The sequence below is a fragment of the Lutra lutra genome, chromosome 17 (genome assembly GCF_902655055.1).
Source record: "Lutra lutra chromosome 17, mLutLut1.2, whole genome shotgun sequence".
Classification (NCBI taxonomy): domain Eukaryota; kingdom Metazoa; phylum Chordata; class Mammalia; order Carnivora; family Mustelidae; genus Lutra; species Lutra lutra.
This window is the reverse complement of record NC_062294.1, coordinates 15,525,159-15,551,849: the sequence shown is the minus strand read 5'-3', so window position 1 is coordinate 15,551,849 and position 26,691 is coordinate 15,525,159. Positions and strand designations below refer to the sequence as shown.

Sequence of the window (26,691 nt, the reverse complement as noted above, 5' to 3'; positions counted from 1 at the left end):
CATGAGATCAGGACCTGAGACTTATCCAAGAGTCAGATGCTTAACTAAGCTACCCAGGTACCCTACCCCAAAACACTTCTTGATGGGGGAGCTGCAGAGTTGCAGAGTTGCATTGCAAAGTTGCATTGCAAAGGGCCGTGCATTATAAAGGAATGGGGAGGAATTATTGTGGCCATTTTTGCAAACAATTTCCAACTACAAAATGGGAGATGGTTTCACGTTCATGTTTGGAAGGTGTGAAACAAATCCTTAAAATCTTTTGAAGGGTTTGCAGCTCAGAATTATATCTGGTACAGAATTGATTTGCATTATACTTCTTATGTAGTGGCTTCAAGTGGGTTACTAGGGGACCACATGGTGTTAGTTGGTGATCACTGCAACCTTAATTCACATGCCCTGCTCATGGATGCTAAAATGCAGGCAGCTCTCAGTCTGCAGTTCTAGCTTGGGACTATCGGGTGGATGCAGAAGCCTTGTTTCTGCTTCTTAAAGACTGTATGTCTCCAGAGCTGGGAAAGCTTTGCTAATGAAACTTCATAGTTATGTTTTCCACAGTTTCTTAAGAAAATTAAAAACTCCAGGAAACTCTCAGAAATTTTATTTATATCATCTGACTTATAACACAGAACTCCTGATGCAGCTTTCTCAGGGAGCTGCCATGCTGTGCTCAGCCCATCTCTCTGACTCCCGACCCTGTTAACTCTGCATCTGAGTGAGTCAGCTGGTTAGATGCTGAGCAGATGGGGGAACGGGGAGTAGGGGTGGGATAGGAACACAGGCCTAATTTCTGCCACAGCCAACCAGGCATCTGCATGGTGCCTACCCTGTTCCCTCACTTGTTAGAAAACGTGCCTGCTACTCCCACCCCACCCCCACCACTCCTTGACCTTGCAGCAAAGCTAGTGACCCCAGGAAATCAGTCCCACGCGATTATGTGGCTGCTTCCTGGCATGTGTTGAGTGAATTTAGAAAGTTGGGGGCTTCCTAAAATGTTCCTGTCCTCATGGTATAGAGTGTGAAATCTCTGTAGTCTGCACAATAGAGACATAGAACCTTGGGTTTTCAAGTAACTAGATCTTCTCTTGATATTTTGAATTGGAAGAAATGCAACATTATCAGGATAATCTCTCCTAAATTTGTGCCTCTAGGTTTAGTTTATTATGTTTTGGGACAACCAGCATCAATCATTTGGCAAATATTTCTTGAATCATTTTAAATGGGTTGATTTGTGTTAAACTCACTAAACTGTGTTTGCCACGGTGTCACACATCCTCTGAAATTACATGTTCTCTTATGGATTTGGGGCTTGCAGCTGAAAAAAAGCTTATTGTCTTAAAGGCAAAAGTACAAATATTGTGGAAATTTGGGGGGCTAGCAGAAGAAGAATTTTTTATGTTAGCAGTTCCTAAACCTTTAGTGGCTGCTGATAATATTTCCTTTGCTATGGTACAGGAACAGAAAATATACTGCTGGGCCACTTTGTAGATTAGCTTTCATTTCTTGACATTTAACAACACAGTCTACATTTATCTTGGAACAAAAAATGAAGTTTGGAAACCAATTAAAATAAAAAAATATATAACTTAAAGGAAAAGGTGTAATATGTCTCTGGTAGCATCCCATTTTCTCTTCTCTAAATAGAGATGCTAAAAATTGAGCCCCCCTTCCTAGAAGTGTACAAAAAGGCTCTTTTCTCTCCAGGGTGATGAATGAGATAGGCCAAGGCTAAGACACCCCCACCACCAAAAAAACCAAATAGCTGTGTTACGTTCCTTTCTTCTGTGCTAAGACTGTAGACTTTGGGACTCTCCTAAAGAGAGGGTTTTGAATCCAGACATACATACTAAAAACATAATGGTTATTCTAGTGGGTATCCCACAAGTACAGGCATGCCTACTTCTACAGTTAGTACATGCCCTGCTGAGGGGGAGCCCTGAAGCTCATCCTAAACAGAGGGGAGGCTCAGCCTCGATGCTTACAGAATGGCTGCGAGGCTGAGACCCTTGTGAATTAATCACAGTGGGCACCTCTAGGGATCGATCACTTAATTTCATTGGGCATTAGTTTCCTTAACACCTGGAGAGCATGTAAGAATTACCTAAGAGGCTTTTGGGTTTGCCCATTGCTGCATGTCAAAGTTTTCCAAAATGGGTCATGCAGGATTCTAAGCTCCTGATACTCCTGGAAGAGAAAAAGGATTTATGGCTAGAGGGCCCGTATATATTATTGTCTCCTTGGAGATTTGCAGAGCATGTTAAATGTTCAGAGAAGCTTTACATAAAAACAACTGTTTAATTTTGAATGATCTTTCCTACACATATGTGAACACAGATTTCTTCTTCTCCTGACATGTCATAACACCCCACACTTCAAAGAATATTACATATGGATATTCTAACTTCGATCCTTACATGAAGCCAGACTCTTAGAGAATGGATCTTATGATTTTGTCTCCTTGCAGAAGACCATTTGCTCTGCTGATTTGCTGCTGTATCATCAGCCTACTCAAGGGTTATTTCAGGAAAGAAGAACAGGGAACTTGGATTTTATTCATTGTGGGCATCTCATTCAGTGTGTAATCCACATTGTCACGTAATACAAAGACCCACAAAGAAATTTCTACTTTCTGTTTTGGACCTACATATTAATTTCTTCCATCTGCTATAACAAATGACCACAAACCTGGTAGACTTAAACAGTGTGCATTTATTACCATATAGTTCTGGTGGTCAGAAGATTGAGATGGGTCTCCCTGGGCTAAAATCAAAGTGTTGGCAGGGCTCTGTTTGTCCTAGAGGCTCTGCTGGAGAATCCTTTTCTTGCCTTGTCCAGCCTCTGGAGGCTGCCCACATTCCCTGACTCATGGTCTCTTGACCATCTTCAAAGCCAGCAGTAGTCAGTCTAGTCTTCGTCATGACTCCAACTCTCTGTTTCCTCCTTCTGCCACATTTAAATGATCCTTGTGATTACATGGAGCCTACCCAGGTAATCCAGAATAATTTTTCTATTTTTTTTTAAGATTATTTATTTATTTATTTGACAGAGAGAGATCACAAGCAGGCAGAGAGGCAGGCAGAGAGAGAGGAGGAAGCAGGCTCTCCGCCGAGCAGAGAGCCCGATGCGGGGCTCGATCCCAGGACCCTGAGATCATGACCTGAGCCGAAGGTAGCGGCTTAACCCACTGAGCCACCCAGGCGCCCCTAATTTTTCTATTTTGAGGTCAGCTGTTAGCAACTTTAATTCCATCCACAACCTTCAATCCCCCTTGCAATGTAATCCAGTATATTCATACGTTCTGGGGAAAAGGACATAGACATCTTTGGAGAGACATTATTCTCTCTACGACAACCCAGCAGACATGTCACTCTTTTTGCTTTGACTTCTAGGCTGCTTAGAGTTATTTAGTGACTATGTAGACTTTCATCTTATTTTCCTACGACCATTTTCTTTTTTGCTCCTATATCCTCATTCCCTTCTCAAATTCATGTTATCACATGTGCCCACAAGTGGATAAACCATGTTGAAATATAGTAGAAATTATTACTAACAGTGAACCTCTAGAATAGGGCTAGGCAAACTATAACCCATGGGCCAAATCTAACCATCTCCTGTTTTTGTAAACAAAGTGATTTTTTTAAAAAATTAAGATTATATTCATTTATTTATTTGAGAGAGCGAGTGAGAGAGAGTGAGAGAGCACGAGTTGTGGGGGCGGGGTGTTGAGGGGCAGTGGGAGAGGGAGAAGCAGGCTTCATATTGAGCAACGAACCCAATGTGGGTCTCTATCCCAGGACCCTAGGATTATGACCTGAGCCAAAGGCAGACACTTAACCAACTGAGCCACCCAATGCCCCCATAAGTAAAGCCTTTTGGAACACAGCTCCAAAAGGAAAAGGTTGAGTAAATGTGACACAGACCATATGGCCCACAAAGAAGACAATAGTTACTATTTGGCCCTTCTTAGGAAAAGTTTGCCAGCCTCTGGTCTCGACACTCTGAGTCATAATGCATGCAAGTCTCTCTCTTTTTGATGGAAAGGGAGATTTAGGGTCACTAAAATCCCTGAAACATGTTGCAGTTAGCTCTGTTGTCATTTTTAGGTTTTGGCTATATAAATTGGATTTATAAAATGTATTATAAAATAACCTGGGTAATTTTGGATACTGTGACTATAATCTACGTCACTTAGGAAAATAAAATGATATGTTTACTTTATTAAGTCAAGTTTTATCTACCTGTTTTCAAAAGGTTGAGCCATGCTTTAAGACATCATCGGTTACCACCTTGGTCACACACATAGACACACATGCATGCACCTTGTTGTTCCTTCTGCTCAATTTCTAGAAGTCTGAGAGGGAATTAACTGTGGGCTTTGAGCTATTCTTTTTTTTTTTCCAAGATTTTATTTATTTATTTGAGAGAGATTGAGAGAGAGAGAGAGCAAGCACAAATTGGGGGCAGAGGTGGAGGGAGAGGGAGAAGCAGCCTCTCTGCTTGATAGGGAGCCTGATGTGAGACTTGATCCTGAGATCTTGACCTGAGCCAAAGGCAGATGCTTAACTGACTGAGCCACCCAGGCACCCAAGGGATTTGAGCTATTCTTAACATGTCACATGTCTAATGGAAATTATACATATACTTATACACAGCTGATGGTTTCAAAATGGAGAAATGACATTTTAATAAATACCATTGTGTATCAGACAAAATTATAATTTTTGAGAATAAAAATGTTGGAAATCTCTAGAGTGTAGTCTGTTTCCAAAAATAAAGCTATTGTTATTTATCTTCTTTTATTTTTCTATCTTTTTAAAGATTTTATTTATTTATTTGACAGAGAGAGAGACAGCGAGAGAGGGAACACAAGCAGGGGGAGTGGGAGAGGAAGAAGGAGGCTTCCTGCCAAGCAGGGAGCCTGATGCGGGGCTCGATTCCAGGACCCTGGGATCATGACCTGAGCCGAAGGCAGATGCTTAACGACTGAGCCACCCAGGCGCCCCTTTTATCTTTCTTTTAAATCAGTGTATAATATATAAATTATGAACTGTATAGAAGAGGAAGTCTTTATGACCAGTCCAAATGAAGTAGACTTGAATTTTCTTCTAAGGGATGTTTGCATTTGAGCAACATCTCTTTGTATTTTATTCATTCATTCATCCATTCAATTTTTAGGTAAACTCTGCCCAATGTCAGGCTCAAACTCACGATCCCAAGATTAAAGTTGCATACCTACTGGCTGAGCCAGTCAGGTGCTCCTGAGCAATCTCTCTTTAAAGTAACGTTCTTATGTGCCTTATGGCTAAAAATCTCATTTTGAATGCAGTGTGTACATGGAAGGAAGCACTGAACATTAAGTATGGAGAAAGGACTCAGGTGCTTGTCATAGGCACCTTCTGAGAGTGCTTATGTTAGATAATACTGAGTGGGCTTTGTAGTCAGCAAGGTGTTTTCTTTTCTCTTTTTCAAGTTTACTGAGGTATTACTGATCTACAAAAAAAATTATAGGGACACCTGGCTGGCTAAGTAGGTAGAGAGTATGACTCTTTATCTCAGGGTTGTGAATTTGAGCCCCATGTTGGGTGTGGAGATTACTTTAAAATAGAATCTCATTGACTCTTGGAACACTGAAAAAAAGAAAAGAAAAGAAAAAACCACACACAAAAATTAGAATCTTAAAAAAGAATTGCACACATTTAATGTATACATCTTAATGAGGTTAGGCATATATGTACATCTGTGATACCATCACCACAACCAAGGTGCTAAACATAGCAGTTACCTCTAATATCTTTGTGTGCTTTTGTGGATTTCTTTGGCAAGAACATTTAACATATTTTAAAGTGCACAATATCAACACTCTCTTGTTACCTGTAGTATGTTGTACAGCAGACCTTAGAATGTATTCATAATGGAAACTTCATATACCTATTGAAAAACAATTCCCCCTCTTCCCTCTCCCCAGCTTCTGGCAATCATCATTCTATTCTCTGCTTCTATATTTTGACTGTGTCCGGTATCTCATGTAACTAGAATCATGTGCATTTGTCCTTCTGTGACTGGCTTATTTCACTTAGCATCATGTCCTCTAGGTTTATGCGTGTTGTCACAAATGGCAGGATTTATTTCTTTTTTGAGGCTGAGTAATACTCCATAAGGTGTTATTATCTTTATAATGGCTCAGAAACAGTAAGTAGAGCCCAGGGCTCAGCTTGCTCCAGCCTCTGTTCTGAATTATGTTTCATTCACTGCCTATTGGTTCTCTTTTTTCCTGGTTTTGGTTAACCTGTCCTTAGCTCTTCTTAATCTCCCCATGTTTCAATAACTGTAATTTTAATAAAACAAGTTTTTAAGGCTCATGCTTTGCTTTTTATTTTAAAATTGATTTATTTATTTAAAAAATTTTTATATTTTAGAGAGAAAGAACATGAGCGGGAGGGGCAGAAGGAGAGGGAGAGAGAGAATCTTAAGCAGATTCCACACTGAGCATGAGCCCCATGATGGGGCTTGATCCTATGACCCTGAGATCATTACCTGAGCTGAAATCAAGAATCACATGCTTAACAGACTGAACCACCCAGGCACCCCTTCATTTATTCATTTTAAGTAATCTCTATACCCAGCATGGGGTTCAAACTCACAAACTCTAGATTAAGAATTGTGGAGGCACCTGGGTGGCTCAGTGGGTTAAAGCCTCTGCCTCTGGCTGAAGTCATGATCCCAGGGTCCTGGGATCGAGCCCCACATCAGAATCTCTGCTTGGTGGGGAGCCTGCTTCCTCCATTCTCTCTCTCTGCTTGCCTCTCTGCCTACTTATGATCTCTGTCAAATAAAATAAATAAATAAATAAAAATAAATAAATAATCATCATTACTTAAAAAAAAAAAAAAGAATTGTGTGCTTGTCCCACTGAGCCAACCAGGCTCCACAGTTCATATTTTATTTTTAAAACTTACACTTGTCTTGCTTCATTCATTTGGCAAGATCCTTCTACCTTGGTTTTGGAAAATGATTGTTAAATCTGGTTTGTACAGTGACCAGTAATTTGATCAGTAACTATTTATTGCCCTTCTAAAACAACTGTTGCCTTCAATTAAAATGCTTTTTCCTTCCACAAGCTCCTAATGTCCATGTCCAGCTCAGTCTCAGAATGATGGCAAGATGCTTATGGAACCATTTATACCATGTTTGACCATCTCAACTTTGGTTTCTCTGCTTAAAAATAAGTAATAGTAGGTTGCTTTCTCCCATAAGACCAGATACCCACCAAGAGGTAGTCCACTTCTGGTCTAATGCTATATTGAATAATCAAAATCTTTGTAGTCACTTTCTGCTTCTGCTGTTCTTGCTGGATTTCTGGACTTGTTATTTCTTATTTGGCACTCATTCTTGGCATACATGATCTTTTTCCTAGGTTCTATTTCATCTTATTTGCATGATGCTGGTGATAATAGGTAAATCATATAATATCCAAGACACTTATCCCCAAACAGGAACACAAGTGAGGCAAAAGTTCACTCAAATTCTGATCTTTTGCAAAAAGGATGTAATTTTAGATTGGCTATTTTTATACTAAAATTTTAGGTTATGGTTAGGCAAATTTGCATAACAAACTCCTACCTGAGTTTCATCCTCAACGTAGAATTCTTCTGTAATTACCTCTGGGGAAGAAACTTGCTGTCACTTACCTTGTACTTTTCTCAGATGGAGACCTGTGAGAAAATCACAAAAGTTTTCCTCTTTTTTCATAAATAAGTGCTTAAAATACTCATTAATTGGAATGTATACATCATTGGATTTAATATGAAGTGAATTTCTATTCAATCCTTCATCTACCTTTTTTGGAGAAGGAAGGGCAATGAATAGTACTTCATAGGCTCCCTTTTCAATTAGAAACAGTACTTCCATTTTGAGATGTGAAGCATTCAGTGTTCACTCTGGCCATGACCTCCATGGCTTGCAGATTTTTATCAACTTCCCACTGAGAATGCCTCATTTTTAGCCGAGCACACATATTACCACTGTCAATTCTCCTTCATCGGTTTGACTGCTATTTTTTTTTTTAGATCTTTTCCTTAAGCCAAACCTTTTTCTTTTACAGACTTCTGGATTTCTTGAATTCTTCCGTGAACAGAAGAAGAATAATCAAGAAGAACTCACCTTGGTATGTATGCACATCCCGTTGGGGATGCTCTAGATTTACCCATGGAATCCTCTTCAGAGTGCATTTTCTTCTTTCTTTCTTTCTTTCTTTTCTTTCTTTCTTTCTTTTCTTTCTTTCTTCTTTCTTTTTTTCTTTCTTTCTTTTTCTTAATTCAGTAGTCAAAGTTTGATTTCAGCAGGGAGGAGGGTGTTCTCCTGTTTGATTTCTTAGACATAGTGATACTGAATATTTGTGACATGAGAATGAACAACTTAAATGTTAATGGCTTTGCTTCACAAACTCCTGAGTATTTGTTCTGTCATGAATTTGACCTTTGTTACTAGGACTTTGATGCCCTCTGCACAATAAGAAGTATTCATCAACTACTCAACTTTTGGTTCTGGAAAAAATCGAACCAGTTGCTAAAGAGTCTGTTGGTGTGTAGGTAGGGGCAGTTGGCAATTTCAAAGCAAGGTATTGTTGATGAGCTTGATAATTCTAGTGCTTAGTTATGGCTGGTTGTGGTGAGGGTCATGTGGATGACTCATTGATGGACTCCGTGTTGAGACTGAGTGTACCTCTGGATCCCCATTATTCTAGAAATGAATGAAGCAAGTAATGGGAAAATCCATAGAGTAGTGAAATAGGATGTTGTTTGCAATTCATTGGATACTTCTTGGAATTCATTTCCATTTCTGTAGCTAGACCTGAGGATATGGTAGATGTACTCACCAGAAAATTGTGGTTTATGTTTTCCTACATAAGGAGAAAGAAGGGAAGAGAGAGGGAGTTTGAGTGTTAGGGCATGTTGGAAGCAGAACCAAATTGACATTTGCTATTCCTAAGCCTCTTTGCTATTCCAGAATTCTTTTGACCCTGGGAGCATTTCACTGCCCAGTGAAACATCTCTCTTCTTGCCCTAAAGTATACAAGGCCATATTTTGTATTGCTTTGGTATATATACTTCTCCTTGCTATGATTTGAAAATACCAACACTGTTAAAAAAGAGCAGGGACTTAGTTGAATGCATCAGACATTCATTTGATGGAGTGTTGAGTAAGCCAGATGGTTGTTATCAATGCCTTGATAAAATATTTTAGAAATCAGAGCTGTTTCTCATTAAAAAAAATAGCCCCTCCGGAGGGGTTTGCTTATGACTTCTCCATTTTGTTTTCATTTATTTCAAATAGTTTTTAAGATTTAGTATATCTATAAGCACATGCCACGTTAAAACTATAGATTTCAAAAAGTCAATGGGCTTGACCCCAGATATCTGATCCTTGTCTGTGGTTCCTGGTCGCCTGGTGGCCTCATCCTGGTTATCAGAGCAACATCTGCTTAGATGGAATATTGACATTTGTGCACTTCGGAGCCCAAAACACTCGAATTTTCCAACAATGAGAACATTGGATGTTTCTCTTTGTGAGTGCTAATGGTATGGACTGATTTTGCAGAATCACTGCAGCAAGTTGTAAATGATGTATGAAATGAAAAATTCCTGTCCAGTGCACAGAATGAATATATACAGTTCTATGCAGTCACTGCAGCGCTGGGCTATTTGTTTTAATATTTCCTTCAGACATATAGTAATTTTTTTGGTGAGTCATATCCAGATGCTTGCCATTGGCACAAAGCACAGATTTCCTTTGTATATATCTCAAATGAATTTCAGTCATGTATAAGTATGCTTAAATTAATAGAATACTGGATTTTAGAGGGCTTGAGCTTAAAAAAAGAGAATATTTTTAGGAAAACAGTAGCAATATATTTGTCTTGAAAATTTTGAGAAATGTGAAGAGCCCAAATATTAAAATAATTTAATCCCATTATGGAAAAATATCCTTTGTTTACATTTAGTATATATCTTCTAAGGTTTTGTCCCCTGTGATAGTTTGCGTTCCTAAAAGAAATTATGCTATTAATTTGTTTGTAAAGTTTTAGTCCTGATTACCCTTAGACCTTGGACATCTTCTGTGACTTCTACAATTTAATTTTTAATTACTGCATACTCTTCAATTGCATGGCAGTAGTTTAAAGAAATTTTACCCATTCCTACTGAACAGTGGAAATATAGGTAGTTTTTAATTTTGGTAATGTAAATAATTTCCTATATCAATGCTGCAGTGTTTATGTAATTGTTGTCATTTTGGTATATATTTAATAACGCCCATCTTGCCTCTGCCTTCTCTTTCAAAATTATCTTAGCTATTTTTTCTCTTTTTCTGTTGGATTTTTTTCTGTTGGATTTTGATGATACTTGGATAAAAATGTAAATGATTGGAGTAGAATTGGCATCTCCATAATAATATTGAGTCATTCCATTGGAGAACATTGGGTGTCTTCCCATTTCTTGGTAGATTTTCTAAGAGGTATTCATTCTTACATATCAGAAATAAACCTCTCTTGGTTGTGATAACATTTTATTTAGAGTTTCTGCATATGATGTCTAAGTTATATCTGTAAAGTTCTCTTTTTGTGCCATTTTAATTACATTTTTTGAACAAGGAAAATTGTAGCCTCACAATATCAATTAATAAAATTTCCCCATCCTCTCCAGTCCTCCTCCCCCAGTATCATGTTCTGGAGCAGTTTAAGTACAAGAATTAACCCTCTTCTTCTTTAGATGTGATAGAATTAATGTCTGCGCCTGACTCATTTGAGGGACAAATTCTTTGAAACCTCTAACTTCCTTTCAAAGGTATTGACATATTTAAGTTGTTTTCTGTCTCTAATTGAATCAATTTTGATTAATTTATATTTCCCTGTTGAAATGCCAGTTTATATAGAGGTGAAATTTGTTAATACAAATGCATACAAAATATTCTGTTACCATTTAAAAAATAATCCTATAAATCCATTGCGAAGTCCCTTTTCTCATTCTTAATATTAATAACTTAATGAGCTTTGCCAGAGGTATTTTTTTTTAAGATTTTATTTATTTGACAGAGAGAGATCACGAGTAAGCACAGAGAGAGAGAGAGAGAGTAGAGAGAGAGAGAGAGATTAGAGAGAGAGGGGGAAGCAGGCTCCCGGCCAAGCAGAGAGCCCGATGTGGGACTCGATCCCAGAACTCTGAGATCATGACCCGAGTCGAAGACAGAGGCTTAACCCACTGAGCCACCCAGGTGCCCGCCAGAGGTATTTTTGAAGAACCAGCTTTTGAAGCCACTTACTATTTCCAGTTTTGCTATTTTTCTTACTAGCTTTTTTTTTTTTTTAAGATTTTATTTATTTATTTGAGAGTATGTGCAATAGAGAGCGCATGAGTGAGGTGGAGGGGCAGAGAGAGAGAGAGAAGCAGATTCATCACTTAGCTGGTGATGAACCCTATGCTGGGCTCAGAGCCCTGGCATCAAGATCTGAGCTGAAGGCAGACACTTAACCAACTGAGCACCCAGGTGTCCCTCTTACCAGCTTCTTAAGTTGCATGCTGGGTTGATCTTTTTTGTCATTTATTAACGAAAATATTTCAAACTATGAATTTTCCTATGATTCCCATTTTAGCTGTATCACATACCTTTTGATTCTTATTTTATTTATTAATAAACTGAAGTGGCATGTTGATATTGTCTATGACCCCCAAATTTTTTAAAAGATGAACTTGAAATTTTTAAATGGTTGAATTTTAAAATTCCGTCTGTTAAAATGAATTTCTGGTTTGATTTGATTATCTCTGAAGTATACATGCTATGATGTTTTCTTGAATTTTATTGGCATTATCTTTGTAGAAGCGCATGCCTGATGATCTTTAGGAAGGAGTACATGGGCACTGGTGATAAAAGTTATTTTATTTAGAAAACTTAATCTTATTAATTATATCATCAAGCTGTTCTGTCTCCAGCTCATTTTTTGTCTTCTTTGATCTTCTTTGACCAACTGTGAGGAAAGTTGAAGTCCTTTATTAATTTGTTCTTACTACTCTGTAATTTATTTATAGATAAGATAACTTATTTATAGATAAGATAGATATAGATAAGATACCTATAGGTAAGTTAACTTATTTATAGATAAGATAGATACGAGATATTTGTTTTCTGTGAGTCAGCACAGTATTATTTGACACATAAACATTGTATATTTGCATTGAACTGTTTTCCTCTAATATGAAAGCTCTCTTTGAACATATGCGTGTTTTATTTTATTTTATTTTATTTTTTATAAACATATGTTTTTATCCCCAGGGGTACAGGTCTGTGAATCACCAGGTTTACACATTTCACAGCACTCACCATAGCACATACCCTCCCCAATGTCCATACCCCCCCCCACCCAAACCCTCTTCCCCCATCAACCCTCAGTTTGTTTTGTGAGATTAAGAGTCACTTATGGTTTCTCTCCCTCCCAAACATATGTGTGTTTTGCTTTGAGTTTTCCATTGTTTAATGTTAATATTAAAACTTTGATTTTCTTTTTATTTGTATCTCTTCAGATATCTTTGCTCATCTTTTTACTCATCCTTTTGTACTCATTTGTCTTAGGTGTATCTCTTGTAATAAATATACAGTTGACTTTAGTTTCCTAATCTGGTTTTCTCCTTTTTAGTCTTCTCACAGAGAAGTTTAAGGCATTTATAAATATTGTCATAAACAAAAATATTAGCTTTACTATTTTCATTATGTTTTCTTTTTGACACTTGGGTGGTTTTTCCCCATTCTTTTCTATCTTTGAACATATAGACATTCTTTGTTAATGTTTTATAGAGTGTATGTTTTGTAATAAGTTCTGTTTTCATTAAAACCTCTCAAAAGCATTCTTTAGTCTATCAGTCTCTCTCAAATTTAAGGGCAAACAGCATTTTTACACCTTCTATTTAAATGGAAGAATTTAGCATACTTCCCACCCCGTACATATACTACTGCTCTCCCTTAGCCCTATATCTTGGCCTCTGTTAATATAATGTCAGGTTCTAGAAAATTTCTATTAATTTAAGAAATTACTATTCTTACAACATATGCATTGCTTTTTCATAAATAATATTTATGATTCCGTTTTAGCCTTTAAAATAGATTTGATATAATTACTTTGTTATTTGTATTCTTAACTGGTTTTACTATTCCCAATTAGATTTTTATACTTTATCTTTCTTATTTTTGACCTCTTAATTTTTCTTAATCTCTCAGTGAGGTTGAGTATGGCTTTAGATAATTTTTCAAGAAGGATGCGTGGTTGGTTTTCTGAATTCATGCATTTGGGAGGATATTTTTCCATTCTTTCTTTAGGTATACAATTCTTGAGTTGGAACGTTTTCCCTCAAAATTCTGTAATTTTGTTAAATCAATATTTGCATTAAAGGAGAAGCTGAGGAAAGGCTGGTTTGTTTGTTTGTTTTCTTTATCATGGGTATATGGGGTATGTGTGTTGTTGTTGTTGTTGTTTTCCCATGCCTGGATGTTTGTGAGACTTGATTCTTGTAACTCAAACATTTTGACAAGATGCATCTAGGTATGGGTTTGCCTTGATAGTAATTATCTTTTTGATCGGTATTCACTGGACTTTTTCCACTTGATACATGTTTTCATGTATTATAGCTTGAATTATTGGTTTTGTCCCATTTATCCTGATCTTTTCAGGAACCCCAGTGATCTAGATGTTGAAACAGTAAGTTGTATGATGGCAGGAACCATACCAGTTTGTTCATTTCTGTATACCTGGATATGTTTATGTCCAGATCCTGGCACACTGGAGACACTAAACAAATGGTATTTTCTAGTGGATGAGTGAATGAATAAATGATAAATCCCTGTTCTGATCTTAACATGTACTCTTCCCTCTTCAGTAATTTTTTTAAAAAATTTTTTATTAACATATAATGCCTCTTCAGTAATTTTCATCTTGTTTTTTCCTCTGCTTTTGAGGGTATTTAAGGGAAAGGGGCTTTCCAGGAAACCATAAAACTGAAGGTGATACTCAAGGTTAACTTCCTCCAGATTACTTGGACACTGACTTTGCTTCCCTTATTCGGCTCCTCTACCTTCCCATTAGGATATGGTTTTACTAGAACTCTTTGGCTTAAGAACCAGCAGTTTCATAAGTTGGAATGTTCCTTCTTAACACATAACTCATTTAAATTTTTCCTGAGTGATGATTACATCTAAGTATAAAGACAAGGTGGGGGCAGCTAGGACTGAGCTTAGATCTAAAAGCCTTGCGCAGAGAGTATTCCTGAGAGCTTACTACCTCTGGGTCAGCTAGTTTTTGCTGCATAGCCCACCGCCCACCCCCATCCCATCTAGTGGCTTAAAAGAGCTATCATTTATTAGTTCAAGATTTTGTAGGCGGGTAATTTTGGACTCTGTTGGGCAGTTCTCATGTGAGTGCATTCAGCGAGTGGGTCAATTGGAGGTGATCCCTGTGCCTGTTTCTGGACTTGGAACCACATATCTGAAAGTTCCTAAAGCAGCACATGAGGGCAAACTCCAATGCTAAGCACTTTCCAAGACTCTGATGACATCACTTTGCTAGGTTATATTGGCCAAAGGAAGTCACTGACTATTGTGGATTCAGGGGTACAGAAATGAACTCTAGCTCTTATTTGGAGAAACTGGCGTTCCTTATTACAGCAGCATGGATGCAGGGAGTGGGCAAATTTGAGGCCTCTACAATTCGCTATACTCTCACTAGGGACTCCGGAAACCAAAGGACTTCATGCTGAAACGTATGGACTCCTGACTATTTTGCTCTCTTGGCCAACTAAATTGGAACTTAATCTAAACTTACGGTGGGTGTTTGGTCTCTTGCAGTTGATTTGTAGTCCTGAAATGTTAACGCTGTTTTTTCTTGTTTATCCTTCTTGTATTTACTGCCTTTAGCATGAATTTACGTCTTGTCCGTGCATTTTTGGTTACATATACTCGCTTCTTATCTCACTCATCTTCCTTTTATTATTCTGTTTCTCTTTCATATTTTATTTCTCCTGACAGTTTTCTGTACTTTTTACAGTGAGGTCTATTTTGCTCTCTCTTGTAGATCTGAAACAGTTGAATTTATTTTAAAAATGGTCATTATACATTTACTTTGTGCCAGGCACTGCTTTAAATAGTAGAAACACATGAGTAAACAAGACTTGGCCCCTGACCTCAAGAATTCACAGTTGGGTAAGACCTCTGATGTCCTCAAGTATCATATTTTCAGAGGCAATGATCTTCCTTTGAGTTAATGGACCGTTGTTGTTCCTTCTTCTGCAATAGCCTATCATAGATGCTTTGTTGGGTGCTTGTCAACAGGTTTAGGGGTTTCTTCTTAGGGGTATGTCTTGTTGTGTGATGGTCAGATTTCCTTCTTGGGTCTGTATCTGGAGGAAATATAACTGTGAATACATCCTTGGTTAAGTCCCAGTTTTCGGGAAGCATCATCCAGAGATCTAAACCCTGAAAGTCTAGGTCTCTGTTCAAACACATAAAATACTCTCCTTTCCAACATGTATTTCTGTTCTTCCTTTTTCTGCCCCAGTTTCAGTACTTCAGTTTTGAGGATGAGTTTTCCCAGGGAGGTGCCATAGTACCCCACCTTCTTTGCCCCCAACCACTACACACACTTTTTTTTCTTTTTGTACTTAGTGTTTCTGAATGGATGTCAAGAGGGTTAGTGGATAGGTTTTTGTAAAAAATATTCTGGCTCATCATAAAATAGCTCTTGACTGGTATAGAGACAGCTTCTAGTCTTGTTATCACCTAGGTCTGTCAGTGGTGAGGCTCTCAGGAGTCTTTCACTTGTCCCTGGTGGAGGTGGGAAGGATCATTGACAGGGGAAATAGATCTCTTCTGTCCTTTCTCTGCTTTGATTTTATCGGTAATATTTTATGCATACAAATGAAATATGTTATATATGTATAAGTTACAAAGCATAATAATGAAATGAATATGCACAAACTTAAGATCCAGCTTAAGAATGGAAACATTAGGGGTGCCTGGGTAGCTCAGTTGGTTAAACGTCTGCCTTCAGCTCAGAAAATGGTCCCGGGCTCCCTGCTCAGCTCGGAGTCTACGTCTACCTCTAGGTCTGCTGCTGATCTGGCTTGTGCTCTCTTAGGCACATGTTCCCTCTCAAGTAAATAAATAAAACCTTTCTTTAAAAAAGTGTATCACACTAAAGGTATACTGATGCTTCCTTTGTGACAAATTTTCACTCAATATTATGTTTCTGAGACCCATTTATATTGTTGAATGTGAATGTATTTTACTCATCTCCACTGTGTATAGTAGACCTTTGTGGGAATGCAGGATTTAAAAAAATTATAAATTAAAGGCAATGATTTTTGTCTAATAAGCTGAATGTTGCTTTGAATATTTTGGTGTATTTCTCCTGGTTGTCATGTATAACACTTTCTTTTAGATATATAGATAACTTATTTTCATAAAAGCATATAATTATGAATGGATAAAAGTATAAATGATTATAAGGTCTTTCTTATGATCCTTCTAATGTCTGCAGGATCTTAGTATTGATGACATGCCCCTTCTCTGTTTATTGATTTTATCACTCTCTTTAAAAATAACAACTTTTAGCTTTGTTGATTATTTTCTGTGATTTTTTTTTCCTGTTTTACCAATTTCTGCTCTTTATCACTTGATGTTAGTAGTGAAACCTCTTGAGGTTTGACGAATACATACAATTTGGCCAGTGTGAGAGTATAATCTGCATAATATTTGACAGAAAATGTTCTTGATAGTATTCAAGAGACTTTAGGAAATACTGTTTTAATGTGTGCTGTTAAAGTAGTTAGTCCTGTTGGATATCCTGTATTTCAGAAATGTTGATACAGAAGTCTTCAACACTTGGGATCATTTGATATCATTTAAGCATGAGTAATCATTTCTGAGTGATATTTCAGCTCTTTTATTATTTCCTTGGTTTACCACACTCACCCAATACCCAGAATGTTTTTCTAACTCTTTCTGATCTGTTGAAATTAGGGATGTCTCATTAGAAATCATATGACAGGGGCACCCAGGTGTCTCAGTGTATTAAGCCTCTGCCTTCAGCTCAGGTCATGATCTCGGGATCCTGGGATCGAGCCCCACATCGGGCTCTTTGCTCAGCAGGGAGCCTGCTTCTCCCCCCTCTCTCTGTCTGCCTCTCTGCCTACTTGTGATCTCTCTGTCAAATAAATAAAAATGAAAAAAAGAAAAATAAAAAAAGAAATCACATGATAGTGTTTTTCTAGTAGATTTTTTCTGCCACCCAAACTTGTCTTATATATACAACTCTATCCTTAAACTATCATTGATTTTTATTTGCTTTGGTTACTCATATTTCCTACCATGCATTTTCCACCCCTCACATCTATCCCTTAGTCTTGGATAGTATCAATTTTCTTCACCTAGTGTTTCTGTCTTTGAAAAAAGGAGAAGGATGACAGTGTTAAATGGGCCATTTAACTGAAGAATGGCATGTCAGACATCCTTTTTCTATATATATAATGAGAGACATGTATATAGGTTAATGTATGTATTTATAGAGATGAATATTACAGCTATTTTATGATATTTAAGACTAAATGCCACAGTTGTATTTTTTTAAGTAAGTCTAAACTTCCCTTAAAGGAAAGCTGAGCAAAGTAGTAATTTGGAACTAGTTGGCTTAACTTAAAAAGCTCCCCTGTGACATCGGAGTGTGTTTCATGCAATTGCTTTCTTAGACTTCCTCATTAAAATATTGACTACTCTTTTTCTTCAGTAAATGCTAATCCCGGCTCCCATGTACATGTATTTACATTTCACTGCAGGCAGCCTGCCAGGTTAGAAATAAAACCAATTTGTTAATATCACTATTTCCTTTTCAGCAAAGAAAATATGCATTAAATTAAAGACTTTCTAAAAATAATAAGAAACGGCTCCTATTGATACTAACCGTTTATTTATCTCTCTGGTTTAGAATGTGACAGCTCATCTTTATGAGCCTGCATTTCTCTGCTCCTCTCAGCTCCATCCATCTCTGCCAAACTCTGGCTTCTGCAAGAAAGACCCTTGTCACGGGCCCTGAAGGTCCCCCTGCCCCCTTCTCCCCCTACCTTTCCTGCTGTCTCTGCCAGACCTGTCTGAGAGTGCAAAATGCTATTTTTAAAAGAGTGTGAGCCAAGTATGGTTAATCCTGGCTGATAACATGCTGCTTTGCTGGAGCATTCTCTCCAGAAATCTTGGAAATCTTTGAATTGCAAGAGGGTCCCCATTTGATTTATGATTCATAAGTGGATCGGTGTTATTAAAATCCACAGGAGCCCTTTGTTCATTTAGTCGTTCTGAGGGCCACCCATCATGTACTTCCCTATGCTATTTTGCACGGGAGCACCTTCCTGGAGCCCATAGCTGTTTCTTAAATAATCCTTTGGTAGAAAGCAGCTAATTATGCAGCTGAACATCAAGGAGCTCTAGTAACTCTAGAATGTTTGTGCACATTGGGTTATCCAGACTTGCAAAGTCAAGTGAATTTTCAATAAAGCTAACAAGTCATTAACCTTATCAACCTACTTTGCCTGGCTGGATGCTACTCTTTACTTTGTTGAATATTTTATTTATAAAATGGATTGATTGCTATTTACTATCATTCTTGTGACCCATGAGGAAAAAGGAGTCTTTTGTAAAGCCACCGTATAGTTGGTGCCGGGAGAAGTGAAATCTGGCATTGAAAAATTGTTGCACGTTTGTTAGTTTCTCTTGATTTTTCTGCTTATTTCATTATGTTTTCCCAGTTGCTTTCTTCTCTCATCAGTGTTGGCCTTTGCTCTAATAAGGTTTAGAAGAGTAAGGTCTTATTGATAATCTGTATGGTTCATTTCTACTTTGGGAAAATGCTAAAGAAAGAAGAGATTTAGCCTAACTAATTGACTGACTACTTCCTTTCCAGTTTTACCTTAACTGGCTTTAAGATTTGGGGTCCTCAGTTCTTTCCTGCAAAGATTCTGTATCAGTCATCAAACTTGGGGCTCATTTCCCGTTGTGAGCTCTCTCACCTTTCATCCTTTTGTTCCATCTTAATCCCACTCGGTGTGAATGGAGTGGTTGGCTTCTCTCTTGCATCATTGTTTTTGTATTTTAGATTGGTAGAGCATTGTGTCTGTTTTCTAAAATCCAGTACAACCTTGAGCTGGATTCCTACCAGGAGTTTACTAGTCCTTCTCCTGTAGTCTTTGGTCCTGAAAATGTTCAGCATTGAGATCCTTCTCAGGAAGACATATTTAGCAGTGCGGTGTTGTTCGTGAGGAAAAACGGCCTCATCCAGCTGGTAAGCAATTTATGCCCTGAAGCATGAAGATTTCATAGCCCTTGTAATTTTATCCTTCCTGGTGTCGCTGCAGGTGCTATTTTTATTCATATAAATATTTAATCTTCTATAAAACTTATTAAGCTGTTGGCCTCAATAATATTTTTTGGCAGTGAGTTCCCTAGGTTAAAGGGACACAGTCGAGTACAGCAGCTTAGCTCAAGATCACAGTTTTAAATAAAGGTATAAAAGGTGATATTCTGAGGGGCGCCTGGGTGGCTCAGTGGGTTAAGGCCTCTGCCTTCGGCTCAGGTCATGGTCCCAGGGTCCTGGGATCGAGCCCCACATCGGGCTCTCTGCTCAGCAGGGAGCCTGCTTCCTCCTCTCTCTGCCTGCCTCTCTGCCTGCTTGTGATCTCTGTCTGTCAAATAAATAAATAAAATCTTAAACAAAAAAAAAAAGGTGATATTCTGAGACTTTAAAAAAAGACTCCAGCAAGGCTGTTTGGGGTTCAGCTTTGACATTTCCCAATAACGCTGCCATCTCAGTAGCACTGAGTTGGCATTTGGGAGACCAGGCATTTGAGAGACTCAGTTGAAACTATAGTGAAAGAAGTAGTTAACATATGATTTTTTCTAGACCTAGTGAAAGAGGAAGAGCAGATTAAAAAAAAGTAGGGGCAGTGTTCTTCATTTTCTTAGCCCTTCGGCTTTCACATAAGATTTTTACATGACATTTAGTCTATGGAATTATTTTTCTTTAATAGTCTTCCCTAACCCTCTCTAAGTAGTTGGCTTATTTTGATGAAACCTCTTTTCTTGTTAAAACAGATGAAATGTCCTGCGTCTTTTGTTTTGGTGGAGGACCACCCGGCAATGTGTGGTGGAATCTTCCTCTTAGATTATTATTTGGAGATTAAGTGGAGATTTCCTCTGTTGAATTCAGTTAAAGTAGATCCACACTGTAAATTTTAAACCTAAGTGCATTGACTATCCAGAAGGATGTGTGTAACTCTGGAGTTGTATAATTCTTCATCATCTTGGATATTTATAGTGGCTGGTGCATTTGACCTTGAACATTATGCACACTTGTACCACAGAATAGTCTAGCATACATAGACCTATTCTGGCTTAGAGGGTTGTACAGCTGAGTTGATCTCTTTTGGCAGCCCTGGTATAAGAAGAGTATGATTCTCAAGGAGGAAAAAAAATGAGTATACATGCTTTAATAGAATGCAAGCCATGAGATACATAATGGGAATTAAAAATTATGAGGAATTATAAGGGCTGTATGAATTCAGAGAAGAAATTGGTTATTCTTGCCCAGAATGTTTCAAGAGAAGCTGACATTTGAAGTGGGTCTTCAGGATTCTTGAGGTTTGGACAAGGGAAGCAGAAGTGAGGAGAGAAGAGGTAAGTGGTGTGGGGGGGGTGCATGTGCAAAAATGGCAAAACTTCAGTGTAATAGGTTTTGTGACTCCTAAAATAGAATCTCACCTAAAGAATCTTTAATGAAATTGAGTGTTGGCTTAGTCTGCCTTATATGGAACTGAATTTAGTGCTCATCTTTCTTTTCCTGATCACTATCCATTTATTGATACAATTCTTTAAAATATTCTCATAGGTTACCTTCCTGAGTTAAATATGTAACCAAACTGTCACACATGCCGATGAAATGGAAAATGGGAGCACTCTTTGGAAAACAGGTTGGCAACATCTTAAAGGGTTAAATATACATGTACCATATGACCCAGAAAACCTATTCCTAGGGGTTTTCCCAAGAGAAATAAAAACTTATGGTCACACAGAAACCTGCCAGTTGAGGCTTATAATGGTTTATTCATAATCTCCCAACCTTGGAAATTGTCCAGGTGTCCTTCAGCTGGTGAGTAGATAAACAGTGATCTAGCCATATGATGGAATACTATTCAGCAATAAGAAGGAATGAACTCCTGATATGTGCAACAATATGGCTGAATCTCAAATGCCCTGTGCTAAGTGAAAGAAGCCAGACTCCCAAATCTCCATGCTGTTGCTTGCATTTACATTGCAAAGCTATAGGAATAGAGGATGTGTCAATGGTGGCCAAGGACTGGGCTGAGGGAGGAGTTGACTAAAAGTACAGTGGGATTTTGGAGGAGCGATGGAACTTTTCAGCATCCTGGGTGTGGTGGTGGTTACCTGACTCTACATTTGACAAAACTCATAAAACTGTACACTAAAAAGGGTGTATCTTCTTTCATGTAAGTTATACTTCAATAAACCTCACTCTCAGAAAGAAGTAGGCAGTAGTCTGATGTTCACAAATCTGACATCATGACCTCACATTGGTGCCTTGTGAGGGCACTATTGGTTGAATTCCATGCTCCTCCTAGTACCATCTTCTCCATTTTAAGAAGCTTTGTTTATAAACTTCCATGCCCCTTGAAGGAATTTTTATTTAAAACTCCCTTAGAGGGCACCTGGGTGGCTCAGTGGGTTAAGCCTCTGCCTTCGGCTCAGGTCATGATCTCAGGTTCCTGGGATTGAGTCCCGCATCGGGCTCTCTGCTTGGCAGGGAGCCTGCTCCACCCCTGCCGCCCCCCGCCGCCTGCCTCTCTGCCTACTTGTGATCTCTCTCTGTCAAATAAATATATTTTTTTAAAAGATTTTATTTATTTATTTGACAGACAGAGATCACAAGTAGGCAGAGAGGCGGCAGAGAGAGAGGAGGAAGCAGGCTCCCTGCTGAGCAGAGAGCCCGATGTGGGGCTCGATCCCAGGACCCTGGGATCATGACCCAAGCCAAAGGCAGAGGCTTTAACCCACTGAGCCACCCAGGCGCCCCAAATAAATAAATTTTAAAAAAATCTTTAAAACTCCCTTAGAATTTTCATGGAGATGCTCAAAGACCTAATGTGTGTTAATAAGAGCTCTCTTTGAAACATAGATATGTAAGTAAAGAGGTACTATTTTAGAAAGATTGACTATTTCCTGCAGAAATAGTTGACTCTTTTGAGAGATGGGTATGACACGATGGAATCCCACTGCATTACTGTGTGTGTAACAGATCTATAGGCCTTCTAAGATGTGGAGATTTGAATCCTTTAAACCAGTCTTCACCTCAACTTTTCCAGATATGAGTAAACTCTCCAGGCTGCTTAAAGATTATTGAAGAAAGACCACAAAACTTGCTACATGCTATAATAAAAAATCTTTATAATAAAAATTTTTTGTTCTTCAGTGATGTCAAAGCATCCACCTATTTATGTGTGGTTTAGAAAGTTGTTTGTGTCCCATTTGCTTTTTTCCTTAAATACTTTATTTATTTAAGAGACAGGCAGAGACAGAGAACTAGCACAAACAGGGGAGAGACAGAGGGAGAAGCAGACTCCCCAGTGAGTGCAGAGCCCAACACAGAGCTGGATCCCAGGACCCTAAGATCATGACCTGAGCCAAAGTCAGACATTCAACCCACTGAGCCACCCAGGTACCCCTGTCCCATTTGCTTTTAAAATGGATTTGAAGTGGCTCATTTTAGTAAAACAGATAATCTAAAGTTTATCCACTTTGCTGGGTCTCACTGCCACTTCCATGCCCTTCACTTTGTTGGAACAGTCTCTTCATATCACCTTGGACAACTTCTTGCCCTCCTTCTGGGTCTCAGCTTCTCTTCTGGAAGTGAGTGATTACAGTGATGATCTGAGAAATCATCTCCTCAGTGGTTGCCAAGTATCCATATGTCCCCTTTCGTTACATCCATCACACCGTATTATTAATTCATCTTCTACATTAGACTATAAGCTCAGCAGGACCGTGTTTCTCTTATTGACTGTGATATCCTGAGCAGGCAGGAGGTACTAGTGAAGAATTTGGTGAATAACTGGACAAACGTAGGGCACCAGCCCTCCCTAAAGGCCCTAATTGTGCTGACTACCTCTGACTACATGTGTATACCATTCTCTGTTTTAAATAAAGTAGAATACTGTTGGAAATAGTTGAATAAAGTATCATCTATGTGCAAAAAAAGTTATTGGTAAGGAGATTGCCATTATTATTTTTGGTTTTGGTGGCTCTGAATGCTCTGTTACCATTTCCTCTCTGCCACATGTTTAATATCTTTGCCTATTTCTTTTGGCTGGAGTAGAACTAGGTGGCAGCTCCTTCAAATGAGTGTTTTGTACGGTTGTGACATGTCTCATCACAGTTTATGTATGAGTAGCGTTATGTAGTTGGTGCTTGGTCTCTTGACATGTGCATCATTGTGATGACTCCTTAGTGTGGCAAATCCCAGATGGCAAATTATGTGAGTTTTCAAATTTTGGCAGATCTGTGGCTTTTTGTCCATAATGATTGACTGATTTTTTTTTTTTTTTTAACCAGTTACAATCATTGAATTGGGGACTGGCATTTTAGGAAGTAGATTTCTGAAAGGATGTAAATATGTGGCCATTACGTAGAACGTACATATTCCATAGAGCTCTGTGTTGTATATAGAGCCTTTAATGTTAAAATTAAACTATCTTAGATTTTTGTGTTAGATGTTGATACAATTATCAAAGCCCAGTCCCTCCATTTACTATAGTTCTTTGTTCTTAATGGAAATTTAGGTCAGTACCAGACAGTGCCAGGGGCATTCCCAAGAATTTCCTCTAGAAAGTAAGGGGCCAGATGTGCAGAAGAAGGTTGGCAACACTTGGCAAAGTTACATTCCCTCCTAGTGGCAGCTGTACCTGGTTCGGTCAGAAAACAGTGACTTACAGAAGGTCTTCTTTTTCTCTTGGGTTTTTTTTTTTTTTCTTCTTAAAACCACTTTCCCTTCAAAATTATTATATATCAAGTTCTCTCTCGGCCTTTTGGCTAAGATCAAGTGTGAAAACAATGCATCTATTCAGAGAAAAATGAAAAGTCACTCCACATTTTCAAATGGCCATGTTCCCTGCAGTCCTACTAGGCTCTGCAGCTTTTTGAGTCTTTTGAGTCCAGATGATAAGGACATAAGAGCATCAGGATGAGGTAGGAGGTGGATGCAGCAAGGAGAGGTTAATTTTCCCAACGAAATAGAAACATCTACTACATTCTGAAGCCGGTCCAGTACTCTCTTAGAGAGTAGGTTCAGAGCAGTAGATACCATTGATTTCACTTCGGTATCCATATTTTGCAGTTTTCCTCTGATTTTCTTGGCTCATGCTTTCCAGACTATATTCATTCTTTAGTTAACAAATATTAACTCACCTCCTCCTCTGTCATTGACACTTTCTGGGTCTCCAGGATGCGTCTGTCTTAAAAATGAGCCAAGTGCTTTCCCCTTGTTTTCTGTTATCCTTAGCACCCCGGCAAGCCAGTAAGACTTTTTTTTTTTTTTAAATCATCCCCACTAGGAAATGGGAGAGTTTGCAGCTTTCCTCTGAGATCTCACGTGGGGTTATTGGCAAGATCAGAACTAGAAACCAGTTCCCAGAAATGTGTTCCCAGCTACCCACACCATTCATTACCCCAGAGAAGACCCGTGGTTGGGAGTCAAGTTACCCTTTGGATGGGTGCCTGTTATATATGTCCTTGAATTGTGACCTTCAAAAGGACCACTGAACAGCTTGTCTTTGAGAATTGACCTGCCGTTTTCAAAGAGCGTTGAGGAGGTCACGGATGGGAAGCAAAGTATTGAGTTTTAAATTTTCTTTTTCTGTATTTGGAAAGAGGAAAAATGTGTGATTCAAGGATAAGGTGTAAAGCAAAAACAGTTTTTTTAAAAACTCTTTTTGCCTATAGAGACACTACTTACTAATCGGAGTGAGTTTTTTTTCCCCTCGCTTCCCCTTCACCCCCCCCCGACTCTTGCACTTCTTTTATTTTTTATCTTTATTTTATTATTATTATTTTTTTTTTGGAAGGGGAGGGATGACCCTGCTGAGTTTTGGAGTATGCCTATAGCAGCTTTTAGCAAATCACAATCCCAGCAGTAGGTTCAGCTTTGAAGAAAGATTTACAAATCTCTCACTGCTTTATAAATATCTGCATTTATATCTTAAAGAAGAAGAAGAAAAAGCCCCTCACGGTCGGTCTCAGCCTTCTCACCCTCTCCCCCCTCCCCACTTCCCCTTTTCTTGCTTTCCTCTTTCAGAAATTAAAGATTGTGATGTGTGCAGGAAATGAGGGTCTATAAAATTGTGATAAAATGTTCCTGCAAAATTGCCTTTGAATTTTCGCCGTGAATTGCAGGCGAAATGAAATTGTTCGCTTTCAGCATTGCTTTGTTTTTGACCCCTTTTTGTGAATTCTCAAAGGAAAGAAACATATTCCCATCTTTTATAGTAATCAAATTTATCTGGCATCTCTCAGCCTCTTGAATTACTTATGCTAGAGTTGGCCAGCCTCAGGAAGGCTGTGGCTGGTTTATTTATTTATTGTTCTAAAGTGAGGGTTTTTGACATGAAGTTCCCTACATCATCCTAGGGGAGTATAAGAGAAAAATCGAAAGTGCTTTGTGACATTGCATATGTGTCTTATGTATATATGTGCATATGTGTTGTATAAGAATCCATCTAATGAGAAATAACAGAGGACTTCCTGATCATAGGTCATGGCTGTTTAATATTTTCATGCAAGAAGGAAAAAGTTTCATGTTACTGAGATAAAATTATATGTAAAAAGCCAAAAAAAAAAAAAATCTGGGGAAAGAATTTGCATTTGGACAAAAACGCTAACAATAAGTGGTTGTAAACCTGTTTCAAAACTAGTTCGTTTTGTCAAGTATTGTTCCCGTAACAGGTGATTATATCATCTCATAATTTGGTGGGTTTAATATGACTGTTTTGTATAAGAATGTGAGATCAGAGAGCAAACATTGACCATCACCCGAGGCCGCATTCTGTCAAGCCCAGCCTTGCGTGGAGACCCTGGGTACTCCTGTAACGTGATTCATTCTCTTCATTTTTATTTCGGGTGCCTTGTATTTATGCTCAGAAAAACCTAGGGTACAGGTGTAAACCTGCAGAAATCAGATTCAAGTTTCCAAACTAAATTTCTCTTATTTGAGAAAATGAAATAATATACAACCATCAGGAAGAATACATAAATAGTACTTCTTTGTGTGACCTTAATCTCCACTGGGCTCAACGTAAAAATCTACTAAGAGGAATTATTTTTTGAAACTATTACTAATGCCGCACACACCTGTTATTTAAGCTTATGCTTAGAAACCCTGATGCATACAGCTACTGGACTTTTTCCATCTGTATACACTTCTAAATTATAACAAGTAAACTCTGTAAAGCTCTAAACAGTTACTTCATTTTTTCCTATTATTTTTTATAATATAAACAAACTGTGTTTATGCCAAAACCTCTTCTCTCCCTACTAATTTTTCAAAGCTTT

The 26,691-nt window shown here is 38.2% G+C and overlaps 1 long non-coding RNA gene across 1 annotated transcript in view; it reads left to right on the top strand.

The window, feature by feature from the left end:
• The window catches only part of LOC125088360 (uncharacterized), a 330,481-nt gene that overhangs the window by 105,731 nt on the left and 198,059 nt on the right, over positions 1–26,691 (top strand). Inside the window, exon 2 of the long non-coding RNA XR_007123696.1 lies at positions 8,099–8,161. This is a non-coding gene — a long non-coding RNA (uncharacterized LOC125088360). The remainder of the gene's footprint in view (positions 1–8,098; positions 8,162–26,691) is intronic.